We start from the raw sequence: 18,986 nt of genomic DNA on the forward strand, positions 1-18,986 counted from the left end.
TTGCCACATACCTGTTGTAACTGTGGCGTTACCCCCTCGCAGTATTGTTGAATTATCGTCATTCCCATATTATGTGGTAGTATGTACTGACTTGATTACAATTCATGTGACATAGTGCGTTTTTACCCATTTTTACCATTGCTTCACATGAATAATACATCCTATGTAGTGTTTTTAGCTGTATCAGTCTAAGTCTAGCTGTTATAGCCACTTCTCGTGGGGAGGACAGCGTTGGTCGCTATTCGTCTTCCTCGAGGTCTCCCAAGTCAGTCTGCCACTGAGAGTAGAGCCGTGTTAGTGGATCAGGGAGGTTGTTAATTATCTTTTGGTATGTGATAGAGATGGCTCTCCGAGTCATGTGGTCTGTGAGCAACCTGTCTTCTAGCAGGGTGGCCTCTGGTAAGTTTTGGTCAGATGGGATGGCTGCTGTCAGTGCTTGTTTGATTTGTGTGTAAGGAAATATCTCCGTCTCTGCCATTTCATACTCTGTTTGTAATTCTGCGAATGTGAGTATTTTTCACCTACTTTGGATATCCCAATGATGTCCCATTTATGGAATCCTTGACAGGTACGGAGGTTCCCCAATATTCCTGCCTCCCAGAGTGGGGTAGCCTGTGTGAGTTTGTTGTATCATCCTAGTTTCAATGCCACTCGGTGCCAAAGGGAGATTGTCTGCTCCGTTGGGCCTGTCAGATGTTGGTGGTTTGGAATATTGTATACGGAGGTTTTATAGCCCCCTGGGCCCATGAGCCATCAATCTATCCGGTATGCTGGGTCGTCATGAGGGCGGTGTACCCAATGATTTGTAACCATTAGTTGGGCCGCCCAATAATATGCTCTCACATCAGGCAGTGCTATTTCACCATCACAACATTCCCGGGTCAATTTGTGGGTTGCTATCCTTCGTGGCCGGCCATCCCATAGTAATGTCCTAATTTCCCCTTCTATCATATGGAAGTAGGTCTCCGGGACCTTATATGGTGTATGTTGTAGGATATAGAGGAACCTAGGTAGGGACATCATTTTAAAGAGGGCCGCTCGGCCGAGCAGGGACAAGGGCAGGGATCTCCAATGGCGCACGTTATGTTGCAGGATTGTTATCAGACCCATGAGATTGTGTATATAGAAAAGGTCAGCGTTGGCCGTGACGAATATACCTAAATACTGGAAGCCCTGTCACTATTGTTGCTTCACAGTTTGGAGGCAGGATTGGAGGAGGGCCTCTTACTATGTATATGGTGTGTTTTGATCAGTTTATGGAGTATCCTGAGTAATTCCTGAAGTTGGTGCATATTTGGAGTATTCTACTAATTGAGGCTCTGGGTGACGCAGCATAAATTAGGATGTCGTCTGCATAAAAGGAAATTCTGTCTTCCCATCCCCTCATCCAGTTCAGACCGTTGATCAATGGGTCCCCATATGTCCAGACTGCTAGGGGCACTAGGACGACGGCAAATAAAATGGGTGACAAGGGGCATCATTGTCTCGTGCCGTGCCGGAAAGGAACCTTTTGAGAAATGTGGCCATTGACCACCACTTGCGCAAGTGGACTTGCATATAGCAGATGGATCCAGGCCATGAACAGGGGCTCAATTCCTATTCGTTCTCATACCGCAAACATGTAGGGCCATTCAATGGTGTTGCAGGCCATGCGGGAATCCAAATATAGTATTACAGCGTCTTCCTTAATCATGTCCCTACGCCCTATGACCCCATGGAGGCATCGCAGATTGAGGGCTGTATTGCGTCCCGGCATAAACCCCGATTGGTCTGGGTCAATTAGTTTGGTCATGACTTGAGGCAGCTACGTTGTGAGTATTTTTGCTAGAATTTTGATTTTTGTGTTGAGCAGTGAGATGGTTTGGTAGGAGTATGTGTTTTCTGGTATGTATGACTACTATGGATGCTGGTCTCTGATAGTCAGGTAAAATGCCCCATTGTTTGCTGTCTAAGTCCCTTTGTCATAAGTGTGGGGTTATGTTAGTGGCTGTTAGTTTATAAAATTCTATAGGCAGGCCATTAGGTCCCATCGCTTTCCCTGATTGTATACTTTGGATCACTGTTGCAATTTCTTCGTCAGTGAGGTCAGCATCAAGTTGTTGCCGGTCCTCTTGCAAGAGCCTCAGCACTGGAAGGTCGGCTAGAAGGTCTTGGGCCTCTTCGGCAGTTGCTGGAGCAGTAGGGGAATATAGATTTGTGAAATGCGCAGGGAAGGCCTCTGCAATTTCCTGAGGATCAGATACCGTTGAACTACCTATCATTAATGGGCTTACCCATCTGTTTGCTTTTTCCGCTGATCCAGCCACGCAAGGAGTTTCCGGGCCTTGTCCCCGTGTTCATAGATTTTGTGATGATGTATTGACCTCTGTCCGTCTCTGTTGCAAGGGTAGTATATTCCTGTCTTTTAACCTTGAGTGCGTGTTTGGTTAGATGGTTCGGGTGAGTGTAAAGTTTCGTTCACATTGTAGTAGTTCTGTCTCAAGTACCTCTAGGTGTTTTTTCTTTTGTTTTTTATGACCTGTTATTAATGAGATCGCTTGCTCCTTTATTACCATTATAAACGCTTCCCAGAGTATCTGAGGAGACTCTACGGATCCTACATTCTCTTTAAAGTAATTATCTGTGGATCCAGTGAGGCTAGTTTTAGTATTAGGTACCTTGAGGTACCATGGATTAAGTGAGATTGTCTTGCGCTCCGGTACTGTCCCCATCGTGTAGCGTGCCCAGATCAGGGAGTGGTCTGAAATACCCCTTGCTAAGTGAGTTATTTCTGTGAAGTTTGGCAACTAGTTGCCAGGTGTAATTATTAGGTCTATTTAAGAATGACTATTGTGTGCCCCGGAATAAAATGTGTATTGTTGTGTAAGAGAGCTATTTATGCGCCATACATTTACCATTCCCAGAGCATCCAAAAAGCCTTCTAAGTGAGATTTGGAGAGGGGAGTGCTTCTAGGTGGCAATCAGTCTTCTTGATCTGAGAGTGTCAGATTGAAGTCCCCTCCGAGTATGATATCTCTCAGCGGGAAGTTCATCATTATCGTGCTCATGTCTGCTAATGCGGTTTTATGAAGTGCTTGGGGGACATATACTGAGACAATGTTAAGAACCCTGCCCTCCCAACTGCCTGATACGGCCGCAAAGCGGCCATATTCGTCAGTGTGGGTTTTGCCCACTAAAAATGGAAAATTGTGACGTAGGAATATGCCTGTCCCTCTAGATCATGTAGTGAAGCTGAAGTGTGTGATCAATTTATATCCCCATCTGTTGAGTGCGTTGCATGTGTGTCCGACTAGGCGAGTTTCTTGTAGGAGGATCACATCGGGCTGGTGACACTTACTATTTTGGCGGACTATTTCCCTTTTGATTTTATGTCCCAGTCTGTTGACGTTTCAGGAGAGCAGTTTCAGTGATTTCTCAATCTTCCCTATCTTTGTCATTGTTGGGGTAAGCGTTGGTTCGTGTTTCGCTTAAGGACAGTATCTGTTGCTTGGCTGTAGTGATTGTATGTTCGGAGTGTCACAGTCAGCTTTTGGGTGATGCTGGATATGGGCGCAAGTGCTGTTTTTCTGTCTGTAGTTTAAGTAAAAAGATATCTAGTTGTGATTCCTTGGTAACCCAACCAATACTAAAACTATTCAAATAAGGAATAAGGAATGAAACACCTGGTCCAAATTGCTTGTGGATACCATCTAAGCAGCTGGCAAGTGGGACCGTAATTTGCAAAAAACTTTCTGTGCAACATCTATTAGGCTAAGAGGCCTATAATTGGAGGGGTCTCCTTTTCCCCCTTTCTTGAATATGGAGATTAATTCCGCACTATTCCAGGTCGCTGGGATCTCCCCCTTTGTGCAATAGCATTAAAAACGAAGTGAAGTAAAGGGCCCCATATATATGGCACACAACCCCAGAGATCTCAGGGTATTCTGTCTAACTCTGGTGATTTTCCAGATTGCAGTGTTCAATTGAGGTTACAGTTTCTTCCAGGGTAAATCTGACTAGATCCCCTACTATTGGCTCAAAAGAACAATCCATCCTATCCTTAATGGTCTCATTGTCAGACTCCTGGTCATTCCCAGTGTATAATTTCCAGACATGATCTTCCCACACCTGTGGATGAATAAAAAGGCCTCCTATTTGACCAAACTGGTTGTCCCTTTAGAGAGGAGATGCCAAAATAACTGCCAGTCCTTCAAACTAGATGCCTCTACGAGGGTTTGCCAGTTCTCTTCCTCTCAGTTTCTCTTCGCCTCAGCCTGCAACTTGCTATAGGCGTTTCTTCTCTCTGCAATGCCGCCACAAATTCCTTTCTTCACAGCAGATATTAACTCTGTTCTAGCTTATCAACAGTTCTCATTGTACCAGGACGCATAATTCCGCCTGTTTATATTAATTTGGCGCAGTCTACAGATGTGGCGTTTAATGCTCATTAATAAGATGGAGAAACTGGTCATAGTTCTAGCGTCATTAGAAATGGGATCTTCAATGACAGTAAGAATTTGGGTTGCCTTTATATAGATACCAGTTAGCGTCTTCTCATCTCAGACTACTTGGGGCCATTTGATCCTCCTGTTATTGTTTTTGGTCAGCACTAGACTAATATGGTTCATCAAGATTGGAGTGCCAACTATCCCCATGACCAGTGCGCAATGGTCACTAACTTTCTGTCAATGACAGCCATGTCATACACTTTAGGCCATAGGTCTAAATCAGCCATTATAAAATCCATCCTACTCTGCACATTCACCCTTTTAAAAGTAATGGTTGCATCTTGATAAGAGGGCGTCCGCCCAGTACAAGCACGAAGCCCATGAGTAAGTGTAAAAGATAGAACTTGTTGACTAACCTTTGTACATCTTTTAATGTGGTTATCTGCAGCTTTTTTTGCCTCTGGCCAACTCTTCCTCCTGCACAATATCCTGTACATAATCTATCGGTTCATAAGTGACATTAAAATCCCCCACAACTATGAGATAATGCTCCCTTATAGAAAACGCAAGAAAATTGGATAACGTCCCGATTGTGATTGAGTCGTTATGCTGACTACTGAAACGATTATAAATGTTAATTAGTCTTAGTTTGAATTTCCCTTTAAGAGATTCTAGATCAAGGCCCAATATATCAGGTGAACCAATTTCAAGCCTTCTTATTTTACAAGCCACATGTATCTTTATCCAGTTTAATAAACCACAGTCGGGTCTACCTGTTGGTGATGGACTGGCTTGAATACTGAAAGTGGTATACCCCACCCAGTGAATTGGCTTAGTTGCCCACGTTTCATGGAACAGGCAAATGCGGCATCCGTTCACCAGATTACCCATTTAGAGTCGACCAGTTTGGACCTTAGATCAGCAACATTCCACAAGATGACTTTGACTTGTTGCTCGTCACTTGGGCTTCCCTGCATAGGGTAGCCAACTGTTGCCTTATCCTTACCTAAAGTTTTGTCAGTTGTGTATTGGGCTAGCGGGGAAGCTGAACTATGTTGCCGATTGTTGGACAAATTATTACTATGCAGGCTAACCCTCCAAGGGAGACTAGTTAAGTCTAAAACAGGCATCTTCTCAATTTTGCCATTATCCCTCTTGAGTCAGTCTAGATTATCTACATCAGCAAGTGCTTGGTACCTATTACAGGTTGCTATTGCAAATGGCTCTTTACCCCACTGAAGGTTCTGGATTAAGTGGCCGCTAGCTGGTGTGGTTGCACGAGTGTGCATGAGATGTCTATAGAAATATCCCAGTGGCATAATGCAATCCACTGGCTGGAACCCTGCCAGCATAACTTTTAATAATGTTTTCGCAAGGACTGGAAATCTACACTTTATCACCACACAGTCACCATGGGTAAGTTTGCATGAGAGGTCAACCCATCCCACTCTTCTAACAAATAAAATGTCATGATAACTGAGATTTGTAAAATAAGTATTGCAGGATAACCAAAAGCAAACTTGTTTTTTCAATTGGCCTTTTGTCTCATTGCTGTTATCAGGAAGATGGGGGACATTTGTTAATATTGCCACAGATGGGCAGCACTCCGTAGGGAGATCCAAATTCGCCTGGTTTAATGTAGCTTGTATACGATCTGCTATTAGATTTGGTTGCCCAAAATTGGATCTGTCATTGCCTCTTTAGGAGGGGCAGTCCTCCCTATATCTGAATTAATTTCTGATTCACCCTCCTTCTGTTGGTAGGCCACCAGGCGTCAATCCTCCTAATTAAGCAGATCCCTCCCCAGTGCTATGACCCCCATTGCGAACAGTAGCTGGTAAGGTGAACTGTACAGCTATGTTGTTTTCTATACTGTATGTTTAACCCACCACCCCCCACACACACCCAAAATTACTTCTTTCCATTACTGTAGGCCTCTCCTGTCCTCCTCTTGTCCTAATACTGTTAATAGATTTTTGGAGAGTTAAAACAGTAGCCTATAATTTGCCAAGTCTATCTAGTATTGGAGAAAGGCTAATATGCAATAAACTCTTGAATCTACTTATTATACTATTGAAATCCTGATTTAGCTGCAGTGTAGGATTAGGGGTCAAAGGCTTGGTTATATTGGTAGACAGGACTAGATTGGAATCTCCCCCTTCACCCCCCCATGCTGTTGTGTGTCCAGAGTTTTCTTTTTGGATCTGGTACTTGTTCCTTAGGTTGCTGCCACATATTTCGCTTTCTTCTTCCTTTTTAACCGATGCCCAGCAGCTGACAAAGCTACTTGGTGGAACGGGGTATGAGAAGTTAGCGAGGACTCAGTTACTATTTAAGCCCTTCTTTGTCAGTTTTGATGTTGGATATCTCCAGAATCATTACAGGGGTTAGGATCTATATGTGAAACAATAAAGTCCCCAGTATCCAGCAAAAGGTGAAGTTCAACCAGAGTCATTTCGTTTTCTATGGCCCTGGTGGCACGCACCAGAAAAGAGTCAAGGGTGGCGCCTTGGTGTCTCTTGTGAGTACCCTCCTTGTAACTCATCAATTTCCTTTTGACCATTATGTAAGTACAGATCGAAGACTGTTAGCAATTTAATAAAACCTTAAGATTTAGAACGTACTTACTAGTTTTAGTGGTGAAAAAACTGGAGCCAAGATGGGGGGGCCGGCCTCGTTCGGCCACTGATGAGCGCAGACAGGCCCGCCCTAGGCCAGGACGCGCCCTCAAGCGTCCCGTACTGCGGGAGAATACAGATGCCTTTAAGGCATCTGGAAGGCTTTTCCTGCCTCCCACCCGGCCACAAACACTAGGGGACGAGTCCCACCCCAGCAAGCCAGAGAGCAGTGAGACCGACAGACATGGAACTCCGATCGCCCCGGTAAGTTGCTTCCTGTGCTACGGGAGAGTGCAGATGCCTTTAAGGCATTAGGAGGGCTGTCCCCACCTCCCACGCCACCACGAATGCTGGGGGACTGAGTCCCACCCCAGCCAGCCAGAGAGCAGCGAGACCGGCAGACACGGGCCTCCTACGACCCTGGTAAATTGCTTATATGTCTACTAGTCATTATGCTGTAATTACATCACTCTATACTGACAGAAGTGAGAATTTTCCCCTGCATGACGATGTGTGTTGTTTTGCTTGCTGTAATTTTGTAAATGACAATAAATAAGAATATATATTAAAAAAAAAATAACTGCTTCCAGATCACAGAGAACATTCAAACTTGAAAAGTTTAAAAAGTGCACTTTTTTTTACATTTAATCATGACAACAGGAACTGTTATACAATCTAGAATTCTATTCTATTCTATTTTGTTGGTCTTATATAGCACGCAGGTACCCAGAGCCCTCCCAGCGCTAGAAAAGTCAGAAAGGAGCTCAGAGGTCATATTAGCAAGTGCTCAGCAGGGCTAGTTGCTTTATAGCCACATTATCAGGGCGTTGAGGAATGTAAGTTCATTGGAGAGTAGGTGTAGCTCCAGAGAAAGAGTGTTCCAAAGTTTGGGGGCCTGGTTGGAGAAAGAACGGCCACCCCAATGGGATCTGGTAAACTTAGGGACCTGCAGTAAGTGTGCTGAGAACGATCTAAGTAGCCTTCCAGGGGTATAGGGGATGGCTAGAGGTCTTAATAAATCACAAAGTATAGATGTCCCTAGAGGAATCATTCAAAATTATTTCTTATTTCCAATAGTGTCACAACAGTGAGCATAATTTCTCCAATACAGGAAATGTCTTCATAAAAACCCAGTTATATAAAGAATTGCTTTAATCCAGTTTTTTTATTCAAATTAAGTACGGCAACTTACATACTACTGGTAATATCTGTTTGTTCTACAGTAGTAATCCAACACCTTTTACTTTTATATACATATGGAAAACAAAACACCATATATCTGAATTAAACAGAACATTTCATACTATTTTCATTCTTTCTATTAAACATAAAAATACACGCAAAAAGGTGCAAATGCGTCGACGTTTCGGTCTCTTAGTGGTCTAGAAGATCCTCGAGACCATCTTCAGGACGGTGTAGTTGCACACACAATCTAATGCAATAAAAGAAGTACATTTATCATCCCTGTGTTCAAAGACATCGTCTGCCCAACACTCAAAAACAACCAGGATTAATCATCTAGGAGGTGTCTTCACAAGACCAAATGTAAGAATAAACCAATGAATAAATAAATAAAGTGCCACTGCACTCCCATGTGCATAATCTTAACCCTATTGCATCATGCAGGGGTCAATATCACCCAAACCACAAACCTTTGGAAAGTATAATAAATCACGTCACCATCAGTGAATATTAATACATTAACATATAACCTACTCACTTACAACAAACCCGGGAAACCCCTTCTCACCTTTCAATTAGAAACTGAATCTAACAGGAAAACAAAGATAACGTCATCACATCATTCTCTATCACAAAACACTACTTGACTGTTTGTTCCAATACCATGGCGCCCAACATAGTACTCACATCTCCGCCGTACGACCAAAACATACAGGGATCTATGAATAAACAAATAGAATGACCGTTAAGATCATTTAGGGCCACGTTATAGCTTTAACCAGTCAGTCAGTCAAAAAGCTTTATTTCGATAAAACTTGTATCATAAAAGCATAAACATACAGACAAAAAAGATAATATTTATCGAAAGAGCGACATTTATAACAAATGAGAATGACTGTAGGAGGACTCTCCGTCTAATAACTTGATGACTTATCTCAAAAGATTACAGTAATATAAAATATCAAAAAAGTTAAAAATTTAAAATATGGGTAAAAATCATTTCACATATGATAGAATCAGAAATAGAAAACATTAAACAAAATCATGTGGTAGAGCAAGGGAGTTTACTTCTGTTGATCCATGACCACCCCAGAAATTTGCCCATGGCACAGACTAGCACTAGGCTGGTATCTGATCGTAATATGCGCAGTGCAACACGGTAGTTTGATATGCCCAGCAGGCGACAAGCAGGACCTAGCCATCTTCTTCTTGGTTTTTTATACGCTGGGCATTCAAACAAAATGTGTGCCGTGCTTTCAACCTTCCCCACACAATTCAGGCAAGTGTCCGGGGTCTGATGGGGAGGCTTCCATTTACTAGTAAACTCTCGAGTTGGGAGTATCTCAAATCTAAATTGGAGGTACAATGATCTATCCGTTGGTTTCTGCACAAAATCAAGATAGGGCTCGAAGCTAACAATTTGTTTATGGATATAAAAGACTTCGGTTAGCCTGCCCATGTTAGTATTACTGAGATCCTGGTGATCACTCCATGCCCAGTAAGCTCTTTTGAGGTCTACCTTACTCAAGGGGGCTCCATATTCCCAGGCTTCTTTAAAACCGAGCTGATTGAGAGACTTTTTGATGTTGCAGAGCCAGCTTACTCTGTGTGAGCCCAGAGAATTCATTATTTCTTTTACGCCCTCGGTGTATTTAGCTAGCTCCGGAGTGCGCCAGAGGCAAGCCCAGAATAGCAAAGGGCGTAGCCTCGCCATGTCCTTAATCGAGCGCCTACCCAGGTCGCTAAAGAGTGGTTTCAGTGGAGTACCCCTTCGCAGAGAGACCAAATCTCTCATAAATTTGTTCTCGGACAAAGAAATTTCGTCGAGATTATAATATCCCCATAGTTCGCCTTTAACCATTACCAATGTCAGTCAGGACGAATCCGTTACGAACGCCAAGTAATAAGGCGGGACCTTTCTTGCGAAGCGACCTGTGCAGGATGCAGAAAGTCTTAATCTGGACCCTCTGTTCGTTTGAGAGCCAGTGGAGGTCCTTTAAGGCTCTTTTTACAGATTGATGCCTGGGAACATTCAGACGAAACCGAGCAGCAGCATTCCACGTAGTCTGCAGTCTTTTTGTGATGTAACTAGGTGAACCTAGATACAGGACTTTGCCATAATCAAGGCGGGAGATGGTAAGAGCCCGGACAATTAATCTTAGTGCTAGGAATGGGAGCAAACCTAACACCTTTCTAAGCAGTCTCAGGATGTCAAAGCAACTGGCTGCGAGTTTCTTTGTCTGGCAGTCCGTGGTGAGATTGGCGTCTAGCCACATTCCAAGGCTCTTTATCACCCCCTTGGGGCTGGGGATACTTGACAGACAATCTGGCACAGGGGGTGGGAAAATTTGTTAAAATTATTGCCCAATATCATCTCCTCAGTCTTATCTTCATTGAGCTTCAATTTAGAGTTGGTCATCCTTTTGGCCACCTCCTGAAGACAAGGGGCCAGTCTGAGGTGGCTGAAGCTAGGGTCCAGAGAGGTTGAGATCACCAGCCGGGTATCGTAGGTGTTTGAAACCAATGACAATCCAAACAAATGAACAATCTCAGCCACAGGACACAGATAAAGGTTAAAAAGGGTGGGGCTGAGGGAAGACCCCCAAGGCACCTTGCAACATAGAGAACGGTTGTCTGAGTGCCAGGCGCAATGAAGCACCTGGAATGTTCTGTCTGTCAAAAAAGAAGAGAGCCAGGTCAGAGCACGGCCACTGTTGCCCACTCCAGATATCCTATGGATAAGTGTGGAGTGGTCTACTGTGTCGAAGGCCACGTTCAGGTCCAGAAGGATGATAGTCGCTGAGCCTCCTTTGTCCAACAAAGATCTGAGTTTCTCTACCACAGCCAGCAAAGCAGTTTCTGTGTTGTGCTGTGGTCTGTACCCCATTTGCGTGGGGTGAAGAACATTGTTGGACTCCAGGAAAGCTGAGGGATGAATGTTGACATACTTCTCAAGGAGCTTTGAGAGGCCAGGTACCAGAGAGATAGGCCTGTATTTGCTCAGGCAGAAAGGATCTAATCCAGGCTTTTTTAAGAGGGGCATGAACAGCGCATGCTCCCATTGCGGGGGAACATGCCCAAAGGCAAGAGAAAGATTCAATAGATTTACCAAAGTTGGGGCAATACAATTAGACCCTTGGTGCAGAACAGGAAGAGGCACAGGGTTGAGGGGTGAACTAAATGTTACCACATTTGAAAGATCTCGAAGTAAGCTTACAGTAAGATCAGGAAAGTCCAAGAGCATTGCTTCGGGCTGTACGGGGGGTGGATCCACATCGCGAGGGCTCCTCATCAACTGGACCATCAGGAAAGGAAGAATAGATATCTAGAATGTTTTTGTGTAAGAAAAGGGCCAAGTTATGACTGAAGCTTCCAGGACGGGGCTAGATGATTTAGGTTCCGTTAAGTCCTTATGAATCTGGAATATCTCCTTGGGTGAGCTGGCAGATTCCTCGATTTTCGAGGAGAAATAGGCCGATTGAGCACCTTTTATTTACACATGATATGTTCTAACTGCGCTCTTGTAATTAGCGTTGACTTAATTGAACGTTTTTCTCCAACGTCTTTCAAGACGTTAGCAGTTCTTTTTAGAGCCAGCAGCTTGGCATTAATCCAGGGGAACTTTTTTTCTCATTGGAAGGTCTTGTGCCACTTAGCTGTTGGAACTAAGTCTATGGAGTTGGTAATCCATTCATTAAAACTAGATGTATAGGAAGTAATGTCGTCTCCCAGAACCGGTCTCGTAGTCTGTAAGGCAACTGACCGGTCCTCCATGCTTAGCTTAGACCACCATCTTTCAAACCGTCTGGCCAAAGGTGTGCTGGTAGAAAAAGAGGGCACTGTTAACCAGAGGCAGCAGAAAGTGGTCCCACCAGGTCAGCGGGGTAGAATTATGCACCTGAAGATTGTTCATATTGCTAAAAACTAGGTTGATGGTTGGACCTGTCTCGTGGGCAGGCCCGTCGACCAACTGCAACAGTTCAAGAGATGATAAGTCTTGTAGCCAATTGATAGAGGCTGCAGAGCCAGGGTCATCAAAGTATAGATTGATGTAGGAAAGTAGGATCTGCTTTCATGGTTACCCACACTGTTTGCTGGTGTCCATATGTTTTTCCGACTAGTCTGACTGGGATCCTGCTAATCAGAACTTGAGTCTCTGTGCTTCTACCCTAAATTGGACCATGGTGAGTACTTAGGTACCCCCACCATTGGCTACTGGTGTAACCTTGTAAGTCCCTCGTATATGGTACTAAAGTACCCAGGGCAAAGGTACACCAGGGGTACCCCACTGGCTAAAGCATGTATTATGCCACCTATGGCAGACCACACATATTGTGACTACAATCCTGCCATTGCAGCCTGTGTAAGCTGGTGCTAGCACCACATATGACAGATATAAGTTTTCTGAGGTCACTGCACTTAAAACCTATAAGTCACCCCTAAGGCAGGCCTTTAAATCTTGAAGGCAGGGCGCTTGGTTATAAGTGTAATAGTGCCCCTGCATGAGCAGATCTTCACTACAATCCTCGGAGTCGATTCTCCCGGGTTGTAAGTGCATCAGCCGTTACGATACATAGAGTGGCCATGGGTCATTACGCAATGGCTAACTCTAAACTGGCTGTAATGAACCTTGGCGTGTTTGGTATCAAACAAGTTGGAATCATACCCCAACACCGTAAACGGCATTGAAGGTATGATTCTATGCACTGTGAGGCCCCTTCGGCAAGCCCTCAGTGCTCCCAGTGCCAGTCTTCCAGACCCGGACAGCAAACTATGGTTGATGCCAACCAGAGACACGATTCTGCCCTCCTGCTGCTGAGCCAAGCTCAAGCAAGGAAAGGCAGGACAATAGGTTTCCTGTCACAGGGAGGTGTGACCACCTCTCAGACAGGACTTAGTGTATTGGGCCATGGTGAGGGTGCTTGCCAGCACCACAAGACTGCTTTGAAGGTACATTTGGCTTGTATACTCCAGTTGGAACCAGTTCAGGGAGCCGTCGGCTCCCGCTCTGGTACGAAACTGGACAAAGGGCATGGGAGTATCCTCCCCACTGTCCAGCCCCTCCAATGGAAGCGACTCCTGATTCGTCCCAACCCCTTCTTTATGGTGCTTAAGGGCTTACCTGTGGGTTGTTCCTTAGATTCATTGTGGGAAAAGATCCAGATCCGAAACCACTTCAGCTTCAACCATCTGGGCACTTTGGACTTCGTTGGACTTCCCTTTGGGAACCGAAATTGCACCGGGAAGACCCCTGCTGCACCTGGTCTCGTTGTCTTGCCAGTCCTCTGCGTCATCTGTGCCTGTGCTCCAACCAGGTTCTCACTTAGAGTGAAGGTGCCATTTCCCTGCACCTGCAGGCAATGGAACAAACCTGATTGGTCTGCTGTTCCTGAGCTCCCACGGACTATGAAAGGTTCAGCAACACAAGTGGTGGTTTTGCAACTCCCTCAAGGCATACACTGTCTTCACAGCAAGTTTGAAGCCAGTATTCCTTGTCGGAACTGCTCGAGCAGTACCCCTGTGCATTGCTTCGACTTGCCGTTGCCAAGGCTTTTTTTGACTCTCTTCACCTGAGATCTTCGGGCTCCAAGAAGCACTAGCCTCCAGCATCTCTTGCTACCAAGATCTTTGTTCTCACCACATTCTCTGCACCGTGGGCTTGCATCAGTGGTGAGCTGCTCAAGGTTCTCTTGCGATTCCTGTGCCTCCGGCCTGTGGGTTCTCTTGAGGGTCTTCTTTGGCTCCAGTGGGCTCCCTGCTTGCTTGGGGCCTGCTCACACTCACCTGCTCGTGGTGAATCACTTGGACCTTGCTAGTCCTGACACTGCACCTTTTTTGTCTACTAAGTTTGTTGCCGTTGCCAAGGCTTTTTGGTGCTCCCAATGGACACCGACCTCCTGACTCTTGACATTCGACGTGGGACAGCTCATGAATGGCTCCTGGTTTCTCACAGTGTTACCTGGTCCGTACAGGTTCCCCTCAACTCTCCTGCATCTTCCAACATCAGTGGGCATTCGTCTTCCGTACCTCCTGGTCACTCCTGAGTGGCATAGACTCTTTCCCCTCGGCTCACAGGCACCTCTCATCCTGAATCCACCTTTGGGTTCCACCGGGCTCTTTCACCTTCTTCGCCAGCGGCATCTGCACTGAAGTTCTTTATTGTGGTGTGCGGATGCACCCGGCTTCCCTGGAGTAGGTATCCTGGTTCCCGCGGTATTCCGGGGGGGGGGAGGGGCAGGGGAGGGGGACTTTCCAACCTTCCATCTTCCATGGGGTGTCTTTTGGGTCCTCTGGGAAGAGTCTTTCTTCTTAAAAACCGCAACCTACCCAATGATTTGTTTTGAGCACACGGTCGTGTTCCCACTCTGCACACGGCCTCCATGGGGTTACTGGGTACTTACCCTGGGTGGTTCCTTGGGTCCCCGGCTCTTCTACGTCTTCTGGGTCCAGTCTTGACTTAGGTCGTGGATCGCATTCCACTTTATTAATTTATGGTTTGGTCTCTCCCTGGAGACCACTGTGTATTTGTGCTACTTACGTGTTTTATTACTGAAGTATTGTGTGTATTGTGATTATATCTCCGGGTAGGAGATATTGCAATGCGTTAGTGAGTGTTTATAATAAATAAATATTTTTATAACTACACTGTGTGGTTCATTTTCACTTAACCTACACTAAATGATTAGTACCGGTAAAACAAGCTGCTTTACACTCCTTCTGTACGAAGCCTAAGGTCTGCTCTCCAAAGCTACCACTTAGAGAGCTTTCTAAGGTTGTTTAAGACCACTAAAACCCCCATAAGGGTCGTCTGGATTAGTGCAGGGTGCTACAATTACATAAGTGAGAACCATATACTATGCGAGCCTCCTGCAATTGAAATCATCTAACATTGTAATTAGCCGTCTTTATGGCTACATTTGCGATCAGGTCGGGAAAGATCTGTGAAAAATGGGAGTACAGGACAGCCATTCTGTATAATAAAATCCCTGAGAAAGTAAACGTGGGACTCAATGTTATCGCAAATAGAAGGCTTTCACAGTTCTCAATTGTAAGGGGTGAGAACATACCTTTTATCATATCCCTGAATATAATGGCAATACCTCCACCACCCTTCCCAAATCAGTCTAACCTGGAAATAAAGTAACCTGGAGGTAGTGCAATTATAGGAGCAGCTCATCTAGTCTAGGGTATTTCTCACTTTATAATCTGATACTTGCAATCCTGAAATTATAATGTGATAAAACAGGATAAAGATGACAAGAAAACAAGCACTGACAAAGCCAACAAGTCTCATCTCCAAAATGTCAAGCTATTGACTTTGATAGTACTTGCTTGCAACCACATGCATGTGCATGCATGAAGACACATATGTATGCATGCAATGGTAATTTCAGCTGTAGGCAAAAGCCTCTTTTCTTATGGACCATACCAAAAACTTAAACTGGGTTTCGAGGCCACCCATTCCTTAAAATTGGTTGGTTTTAGTGTCTCTCGATTTGCTTGCTTATTTGGGGGCTTGCCGTCCTCTTTAGGTCTCGCCTATGCAGCGCTGCATAGGAGGGTACCTCTTGAAATCGATCCGTTTTTTCACCCAAAAACATGCACGCTTTGCATTGCTTTCAGTGCAACGCGTGCACGTTTGGCGATTCCCTTGCGGGAGCGATCGGTGACATCTGTTAGCAATTATCGCGCTCACTCCCGCAAGGTAAACGCTGCGCGTCCCTGCTCTCAGCCGCACTCCCCCACCCCTCCCACTTTTTTTATCTTGTCTTCTACTGCAATATCGCACGTTTTACATTCTTACTCGTGCATTGTGTTCTTGTCATTCTTTGGGCATATTGGCATGTTTTTATTACCCTAATAACTTGTGTTTTAACCCTGCCTGGGCACACCGATATATTCTGTAATCATCACTTTTTTTGCTACAGTTATCAAATATTTCTTCCACAAACGCTGTGTCCAATGTTCTTTCTGCTTCTCTCAACCCCCGCAGCACTGAATGCATATAAAGAGTGTGCTTTATGGCTCTAGTACAACGACACATTTTTATTTTATGTATATTTTGCATATAATTACACTTTTAAGCCTTTTATGCTTTGCGTTTCTGCGCAACTGCACACAGTGTTATGAACTGTTTACAGTTTATACTTTGCTCGAGGCACATGTTCGCCTTGTTTTATTATATTTACTTTCCGCTTAGTCCTTGTTATTTTAACGGTCTTATGTAAGCAGCGTGTTTTGCAAGCGCTGACATCCAACGTTTCAGACACCTCAAGGCGCTTAGCCTAAATCACAGTGGCCTGTGGCAAAGAGACCTTGTAAAGGCGCACCGACCGTGCCGTGTACATTGTCGGTGCTGGAAATTCAGGAGGTGGGGGGGCATCTGTGGTCTGTATTCAGTCAAGATACTGGTCTGGCTACTGAGACAGGTGGAGTTTAGAATGGTTGTTTTCTGTGCACACCAATAGTTTTGCTTTTCTAGCCCATAGGTATTTCCTTTATTGACAGTGCCTTGAACCACTTAGATCATTGTTATTATTAAATTACATGCTTGTAGGCGGAACGCGTAGCGTAATAACCAAAATAAAACATATTCTTTTCACTTTTCTGTGAGATTACATTGATGTTATTTTTGTTAAGCACACACTAGGATGACCTGGTTCTCTTTCAAGTGCCTCTCAGGCTGACCTACAGACACAGCCTTTGTGTACAGTGATGTTTCTCACAGCAGGAGGCATCAGCGCACCCACAACAGGGCACAGTCAAGAGAAAGACCTTCCTGAAGCAGCAATCAGGGACAGACAAAAAACGGGCCTGGCCCAGTAACGTCCTCACCTTGAAAACAAGCATTGGCATAGCCAATAAGTCTCGCCTTTGGGACCTTATAAGTGTTTAGCCATGCAACGGTTGATTTTGTTGCACCAAGGATATTGTGCTGCATAACTACTTATAACGTCCCAAAGGCGAGACCTATTGGCTATGCCAATGCTTGTTTTATGTTTGTCCCTCACTTGGAACATCGCCTTATTACCTTCCTTTTGAATAGCTGATTTGTATCCTTTCATTACGCACATTTAGGCAACTACGTGCAACATTAAGCTAACCATGAGAGTGCATGTCCTTTCTTGTTCTCTATTGTGCTGCTTCCTCTCCCCTCAAATACATGCTCTACATTGCTCCCCAATCACACAACCCCACCTGCTCCTTCTTTGCTCCCCTACCTCCCGTGGGCTTTAAAAAAAGGTTTCATTATTTGTAGGGCTCAGCAGCTTTAGGTTGCTGCAGGGCCACTCTTTAGCCCAGTAAGTGATGCATAACATTGGGGAAAAGCATTGGCAAAGCCAAGCTATCAAGAAGGTGAGCATTACTGGCCTTGCCAATACCTGTTAATTTATGCCTCTAACATGGCAGAGGCCTGTGTTAGATCGGCAATATATATATATATATATATATCAATGCCTGTCCTCTTAAAAAAAGATATTAAATCAAAATTCACACGGGAAGGGCATGGAAAGTGGGATGGGCAGCCATCATCGGAGAGTGGAGGGAAAGGGCGGGGTCAAAAGAGAGTGCAAACAATAGGATGGGAGTTTGTTAAAAGAAAATGAAAAAACTGGGTAGGAGTTGGGGAGGCAACAAAGAGGGCGAGTATAAGTTCTGTAAAATTGGCAGGGATGGAGCAGGCTAAAGACAGAGCATGAAAAGACATGCATTCCCATGAAGTGCTTACAGAAAAAGAAACAAAGTAGTCAGCTGAATACAAGCTATGTCAGCAGTGGAAGGATACAAGTTAACCAATAAAAAACCCTTAGACTGAAATGCTCCTAGGCAGAACATGGATATGAATAGCGAGTATAGCTATTGAATCAGTAGCAGGGGAGGGATCTAGTCAAGTCAACAATGCCTTCCAATTTTTAGCAAGGCGATGACCCAAAGAACACAGAGGGCCTGATTTAGATATCGGTGGATGGGTTACTCCGTCACAACTGTGACGGATATCCCGTCCGCCTAAATCTAAATCCCAAAGGATATTATGGGATTTATATTTCAGCGGACGGGATATCCGTCTGCGGTGTGGCAGAGTAACCCGTCCGCCAGAATCTAAATCAGGCCCTAAATTTATATTGAAAACAACAGTTCTGTCCTCTCTGTAGCCAAGATCTATAAATGGATTGGATGAGCCACTAAAGTATGCAATGCAGAAACTCTAGTAATTGTTAAACTAATTGTGAAATGCTGGCAGACCATAATGATCCTGATAAAATACACTGTACTGGGTGAATATGTTGGAGGGTTGTGATATAACTGTATTAATATTTAGGAATCTCAGCAGACTTCAGTGCACGGCAGTCATCAGATCTTTGTAGTGGCAATATCGCTCAGGACAGACAGTGAGACATAGACTCCATGTAGTTGGGTCTCTGAGTCACTGCAGCATTTTTTCTTCATGTTCAGTGCATTGTGTCACCACCTGTCCATCCCTACACTCAGAGGCGCAACTAGAGCCAAATTATTTTTTGGGGGGGGGGGGGAGTAGGGGGACTAAGAAAACATTTCGGGGGGTGCTAATTTTAACAGCAATAGGCAGAGTGGAGATGCAGGGGCTCTGAGAAGGGGTGAAAAAACAACAAAGCCTCATTAACAAGCAAATGGTCTGTTAAAGACCTGTGAAGTACTCGGTGCGGCTGTGTGTGTACCCGGGAAGCTGTCTCAGCCCAGGCTGACCCACACGGCGAGGGGGGCGGGGCGGCTGAAGGCC

Source organism: Triturus cristatus, chromosome 8, assembly GCF_964204655.1.
Source record: "Triturus cristatus chromosome 8, aTriCri1.1, whole genome shotgun sequence".
Lineage (NCBI taxonomy): Eukaryota > Metazoa > Chordata > Amphibia > Caudata > Salamandridae > Triturus > Triturus cristatus.